Source organism: Numida meleagris, chromosome 12, assembly GCF_002078875.1.
Source record: "Numida meleagris isolate 19003 breed g44 Domestic line chromosome 12, NumMel1.0, whole genome shotgun sequence".
In the NCBI taxonomy this organism is placed as follows: domain Eukaryota; kingdom Metazoa; phylum Chordata; class Aves; order Galliformes; family Numididae; genus Numida; species Numida meleagris.
In genome coordinates, this window is record NC_034420.1 from 7010009 (window position 1) to 7016921 (window position 6913).

Here is a 6913-nt window from a genome sequence, read left to right on the forward strand (position 1 = left end):
TGCTACTCAGAGCAAATATTTTTTTTGCTTAAGTGATTTATGAAACGTTTGTTGGCTTGCTTTAACTATTTGCTTGCTTTTGAGAAATTCCTTATGTAAACTTGTAGGGTCAGATCCCCACTTATAAGCCAAGGAAAAACTCTTCAGTATAGGCCTTGATAATTTTAAGAAATGAATCATGTACAAAACTAGCCAAAAGAAAAAAAAAAAAAGATTAATTTTCCTAGCAAATTCATCTAGTGGAAAAATAAACTAATTAAATTCAGTTGTAGCAACAGTACCAGAGGAATATTAATTCTGGAACACAAAAGTGGGGGGTGGAGAAAGCGGGGATGTTCTGCAAAGCAGACCCACAAAAGAAGGGAAAATGGCAAGAGGGAGAGATTCAGTGAGTGTTTTTCTGGATAATAATTACACTTGAAAGGCCAAAGAACATGCACTTCTCCAGTCATAGTTTTCATGAGAGGATACGAAAGTATTTGGAATGTGACTTGATGAGTTTAATTTCTAAATGCAAATCTGTAGTGGTGAAGGCTATCAGATTAAGATAAGGTCAGCTGAGCTCCATTAATTCACACTGTCTCTGAACAACATTTAAATTATTTCTATCAGCTGTAAACCTGGTTCAAAGCTCATTTTACTGACCGAAATCTCTGTCTATAGAAAGGATCCATAAATCAGGTCTAGAAAGGTAATAAGATTTTTTTTTTTTTTTAAAGACTGTCCATTTCGATCAGGCTACAGTATAATTCTAGGGACCCAAACTTAATTTTATTTACCATGTATGTTAGGCAAATACTTAATGAGATTTAATGTGTGATTTTGCAAGTTCATGGCAATTTTCTGCGGACTTACATTCATCTGTGGACTAGTAGCTAATGTTTTGCATCACCACAAAACATAAAAGCTCTAGCTACCATAACATTGAAGACAAATAGCACCTGGGTTTATGACAGGAATATATCTATGGATAGCATAGCCTGAAAAGCTTGATTTAACAGTGTTCATCTCTATGAAACATATAAAATGACTTTTGACTCTCTTTACATGTTATGTTTTGGAAGGCAATTGATGTCAAAGTAGAATTTTATGGAAAATAGGGATAAAAGAGTTAGTTTTATATTCATTTAAGTGTTGAAAATAGTTGATTAAGTATTTAAGGATAAATATGCCTCACCAAAATCTTAGAGTTGGCATCAGTGGATTGGCTGGAACTATACACTCGATGCTCTGCTACTATTCTGTGTAAGAAAGCTTGTTCAGATGAGTGTTCATCTTATCTCAGGCATCATCTCAGCACTGTATGAGCAAGAAATTTCCTTGCTCATACTGGGGTATGAGCTTCTGGGTTCATACCACTTCTGGGCTCCAGAAAGCTCCTCTCTTCTTCTGATTGATTAGAACTGGAAGTATTGTCATTACTGCCTTGAATGGAAATAATAAAATAAATACAACCTATTTTTTTCAGATTGCAGACTGAAGGGTTGAGGCAGGATCCATGTACAACTCTGAACTATGATAACTGAAAAGGAACCTCCCAACTTTTCACTTGGAGCTGCTAAATGTGCTTGCATACTTGGATATTGAAGACAGCTGCTCCAAAAGTAAGAGATTATCTAGTTCCTGTGTCATCATCTTTTTGTATACTCCAACTTTTTTTTTTTTTTTTTTTTACCATGCGCAGAAATAGAAAATCCATGAAGTGATTTTCATAAAAGAGGGCCAGTCAAAGAAGATCACAATTGTAGTGCATGTGGTGTTTATTTGATTTCCAAGTACCTTTCATTGTCTACTTTCTTTTACATTCTCACTTCCATCTGGAAGGCTGGGAAGGCAGCTGGCTTCCCAGCAGACACCAACTCCACAATTAGGTAGCTGGCAGGCAGCTCTTGCTTTCCTGTTTTGTGGAGACTGTCTGCCTTGCTCTGTACCTCATGGTGCTCTTGCCCAGTACAATCCATTTGCAAAAGGAATCTGGCTGCAATTTTTGGCCCTCAGTCAGGGATATAAAGAGTTCGGTTGGCTCTGTAACAGCAATGATATTGTATATGACCAGGCATTAGGAAAACATATGGACTGTAATGACTTGAAACCAGTTTGCTGGGTTATCTGTATTCTTCATGTACCTCATAAGGAATACGCTATTTCTTTTGAGTATACCCAGACTGTCTCATCTAGATGACGCAACTTATCCTGTTGATTGCAAACCAGGAAAGTGCTCACAAAGTTGTTTTTTGTGTCGTTTACTGGTAGGATGTTTCATACTGCCTGTAACTTGTGAGCAGCACTACTTGTTGAGGTTATTTTTAAGTGTATTCTGTTACTGTTCTCTACTTCTTTAGGTTCCTGTAACTCAGAAATACTATGAACTTTAATTGTTTTTTCCTGATATTCAAAGCCCCTTCAAAGTTTTACTGCCTTTTTCTTACTTTTCTGAGAAGCAGCAGAGCACATTCTGTAGCTGTTCTTTCATTCTGGAGTTGGCTTGTCTACAGATTAAATAAATAACAAGTTACCATTCAAAAGTTAGTTTGTGACAGCTGGAGTGAATATACATCCTATAATATAGAGTCCCTCAACACCCCCACCCCTAGAATTGACAGAAATAATGTGAATTGAGATTGTTTAGAAATGCCAGCTGTGATTCCTGTTGCAACTGCTCAGCGATTCTCTCTCTTTTCCAGTAGCTTGCATCCTTTCCTTTTTTCCTTCCATTTTCTTATGGTTCTACGGATTTTTCCAGGCCTCTCAAAATCTCTCAAAATCACCGCATTCAGATTTGAGGACTTCTATTATAGGCTGTGCTTCTCTTCTCCTTTAGCAGGATCTATCTCTGTGAAACATGATGCATACTTTAGGGTCTCCAAGCTAAGGCCAGCCATGCTACCTTTGGGGATAAAAAAAACAGCTAAACTGTTATTTCAGTAGTGCTAATGAGCCTCAGTAAGAGGATGTGCCAACACAACAAGCAAATTTGTGGCTGTTTAATCTCCTGTGGAATACACAGAACTTAACATACGTGCGTGCACACATAAACTTTGCTCAAATTATCATGTATTTGACAATTTTTGCTGTTACCTGTCCACTTGGACAGGTGCACTCTTTGCTGGGTAAGAAGCTGGCTGGAGGGCTGGGCCCAGGCAGTGGGTGTGAAAGGAGTTTAATCCAACTGGCAACTGGTCACGAGTGGTATTCCCCAGGGGTTGGTGCTGGGGCCTGTCCTCTTCAATATCGTTATTGATGATCTGGATGAGGGCATTGACTGCACCCTCAGTAAGTTTGCAGATGACACCAAGCTGGCAGGAAGTGTTGATCTGCCTGGGGGTAGCGAGGCCCTACAGGGAGATCTGGACAGGCTGGATCGCTGGGCTGAAGCCAATGGGATGAGGTTCAACAAGACCAAGTGCCGGGTCCTGCACTTTGGCCACAACAACCCCAGGCAATGCTACAGGCTTGGGGCAGAGTGGCTGGAAGACTGTGTAGAGGAAATGGACCTGGGGGTATTGGTCGATGCTCGGCTGAGCATGAGCCAGCAGTGTGCCCAGGTGGCCAAGAAGGCCAATGGCATCCTGGCTTGTTTCAGAAATAGTATTGCCAGTCCCTCTGTACTCAGCACTGGTGAGGCCGCACCTCAAGTACTGTGTTCACTTTTGGGCCCCTCACTGCAAGAAAGACATTGAGGCCCTGGAGCATGTCCAGAGAAGGACAATGAAGCTGGTGAGGGGTCTGGAGCACAGGCCTTATGAGGAGCGGCTGAGGAAGCTGGGATTGTTCAGTCTGGAGAAGAGGAGGCTCAGGGGAGACCTTATCACTCTCTGTAACTACCTGAAGGGAGGTTGTAGTGAGCTGAGGGTTTCTTCTCTCATAACTATTGACAGGTTCAGGGGAATGGCCTCAAGTTGCACCAGGGGAAATTTAGGCTGGACGTTAGGAAATACTACTTTTCTGAAAGAGTGGTCAGGCGCTGGAATGGGCTGCCCCGTCAGGTGGTGAAGACACTGACCCTGGAGGTGTTCAAGGAACGTTTAGATGTTGTGTTGAGAGACATGGTTTAGTGAGAGCTATTGGTGATAGATGGGCAGTTGGACTGGATGATCTTGTAGGTCTTTTCCAACCTTGGTGATTCTTTGATTCTTTTCCTACATTTTTTGGAGCAGAGTCCACCAGCCACATCCCAATGGGTTCCAGTCTTTTTGTCTAGAAGCTGATTTGCTCCTGTGGAATGCTTTGACATGGTCTGGCACGTTCTTTAGATAGATATACTGTGTATGTTCCAATCCACCTGCTGCTACAATCACAGTCTTGTTTAACATTCTGGCTGCTGCTACCATCCTCCAGCTTCTGAGATTGCATCTGCCTATCAAAAAAAGCACTCCAGGTGTTATTTGACTTCAGATTTTTGTTACAAGATTTTTCTCATCGTCCTGTTGCTAATTTGAACATCTTGGCCAGATTCCAATGCAAGTAATTACATTCTGTCTGTTTAATTTTCCCTGCCATTTCCATTGCAGGTCTTATTTGTCACTACTTTGCAAGAGTGCTGAGTGGTGTTGTTGAATTTCCAGTAGTCCAAAAGGACTTTAGCTTTTTTCTTTAGGGGTGAAATACCGCATTAATATTTCATTTTGATGAGAATATATAACACTCAAGTCTGGTAAATTTGGTTCATATTTATTTCCTAATAAATATTCATGTATGAAAAATTATTAGCAATGTCTTCTGACAATCTGAAAATAGAGTTGTTACATCTGAATATCCTTGATCCAGATGTCCAGGACTTGAGAGCAAGGAGGAGGGAGAGGGTGGGAGAGGGGGAAAGAGAAATGTGGTTTCAAAGGTGTGTTTTGTTACAAACACACCTTTGAGATTAAGAGATTTGCAGTACACAGGTGTACACTGCAGATCCCAGAGTGGCATAGCATGGCAGCTCAGCTATTAGCATTGGTCTAGCTGTGGCAGCAGAGAGTGCAGAAAATATTGTCCTGCCCAAGATCTATGGCATACTGTAGAGGCCAGAGCCCTATGAAGGGCATTTACACTGAGTCTTTTTGTGCTCATTCTAGACAGGTACTGCATTGCAGATGATCTTTGTTTGGTCACACCAACTGGAGGAGTATGGGGAGTCCTGACCTAAGAGACTCACTTTCCTGAAGGTACTTCAGATGACTTACTTAGTTGACTACATACTGGTCCTTCAGGAGTTTATCTTCATCTGTTAAACAGTAGAGATAAACTGCTCCCTCTCGCGTGGTTATGTCACATCTTTATGTGTAAGTATGTTTCCACTGTGTGAAATAAAATGCAGTGTGAATACTATAAAACATTTTCATTTCTAATAATTTGATTTTTAAGTAATGTAATTTGACTTTTTCATAGTCCCTTTCATATTTATTTTCACAAGCATTCAGAGTAATAAGAAATGTTCCCTCTCACCCTCCAGCCCCACAAAAGTTTTAGAAAACCCTTTGTATCTTTTTTTGCTGAGAATATGATTTCCCCCTGTTCAGTTAAGGTTAATCGCAAGGTTACACAATTTAATCTCTCGTATCATAGGAACTAGGATGACACTTTTTTAAAATACATTCCACAGGATCAAGTGGTAGTTACAGAACAGAACTTCTACAGGTAAGTAGTTGAGATGCTAAGAGTTTGTTCAAATGCAACTCTGAAGTAGAAAAGGTGCGATTCAGATCAATGAATTCTGGAGTACATATTTTGCTACACTAACTGTGGCTGTGCTCATCTGACAAACTGAGGCTCAGTGTAGTTGAAAAAATAAAATGTTTATTTTATACCAAAGCTACTGGATTAGCTGGCACGGAAGTCTTTGTCTGTCCCAGCACCAATACAAGATATAAGATTTTACACATTCACTTCAGTGATCATAACACTGAGGGATTAAACATGGTGCTGCAACAGTAGTTGTCATGAGTAGCTGCTGTTCAGATTGTCTTTGGAAAAAAAAATCTGAGATAACCAGTGGAGTTAGGAGAAATGTGGCAAAATCATGTGAAAATTATTTTAAATTATTTAAAACTTGATTGGAAATTATGCTCTTCTATATTATTGAGCTTAAGATGTTAAAAATTTAGAAAAATAGTAGAGTTATTGAAGAAATCTTTTTTTTCTCCCCACACTTTGCTTTCTTTAAAAGATATTCTTTAACGATAACATGCAGATGTCTAGTTCTAACTACTGGAAAAAAACTGCCCAGTGCATGAACTGTGGTGGTACTTTGCTCTACCTTCTTCCAGAGCCAGTGCTTCCTTCTGAAATACAGACTCTCTGGCTTAAAGGCTTACATGAACAGTCTGTAGTTCTCGCTTATGTAAGTACTAGTTACGGTGCTTGCTGTGATAGAACTACTCTGCTTCCTAAGGCATTAGATGTTCTTCTGAAACGATACTGTGTTACATTGTTTCATGGAATATTTCTAAACAATTAAAGCAGTATAATTTTGACAGATATCAGACTACTCTGAGGTATTCAGAACATGCAATAGTGGAGCCTGATTGGTTGCTACAATCCCTCTCCTTCACTGTGTTAAACCAGATTATACATATTTGCAATTCAAAGAAAAACTTGTACAAAATTAAATCCTTGTGCCTTATTATTTTTCTCCTGCACCAAGAACACCTTGTGAGAAATACTTTAATTAAGGGACTAGTCAGGTCAGCACCTGTCCAAGTGCAACGTGGTTATAGTTTCAGATACAGTGGTTAAAACTTTAGAACTTACGTGACATTTTCCCCTGATCTGTAAAGGGGAGGGAAAAGCAAAAAATATTGGGGGCAGGAAACAAGGATAGGACATTTCTTTCCCATATATAAAAAGCAGATCTTGCAACAAGAATTGATTTGTAGTTTTGCTCCTAAACTTTCATTCTCATAAAGCATAGCTTGTCCTCTTGAGA

At 39.7% G+C, this 6913-nt stretch overlaps 1 long non-coding RNA gene across 2 annotated transcripts; it reads left to right on the forward strand.

Moving 5' to 3' along the window:
* Nucleotides 632-5625, forward strand: LOC110405140. 2 transcript variants are annotated; one of them, XR_002442698.1, is made up of 4 exons: nt 632-691; nt 1469-1604; nt 5064-5153; nt 5591-5625. It is a non-coding gene; the product is annotated as an uncharacterized LOC110405140 (long non-coding RNA). The 2 variants fall into 2 exon arrangements; XR_002442697.1 differs by lacking the exon at nt 5591-5625 and having other exon boundaries at nt 5064-5241.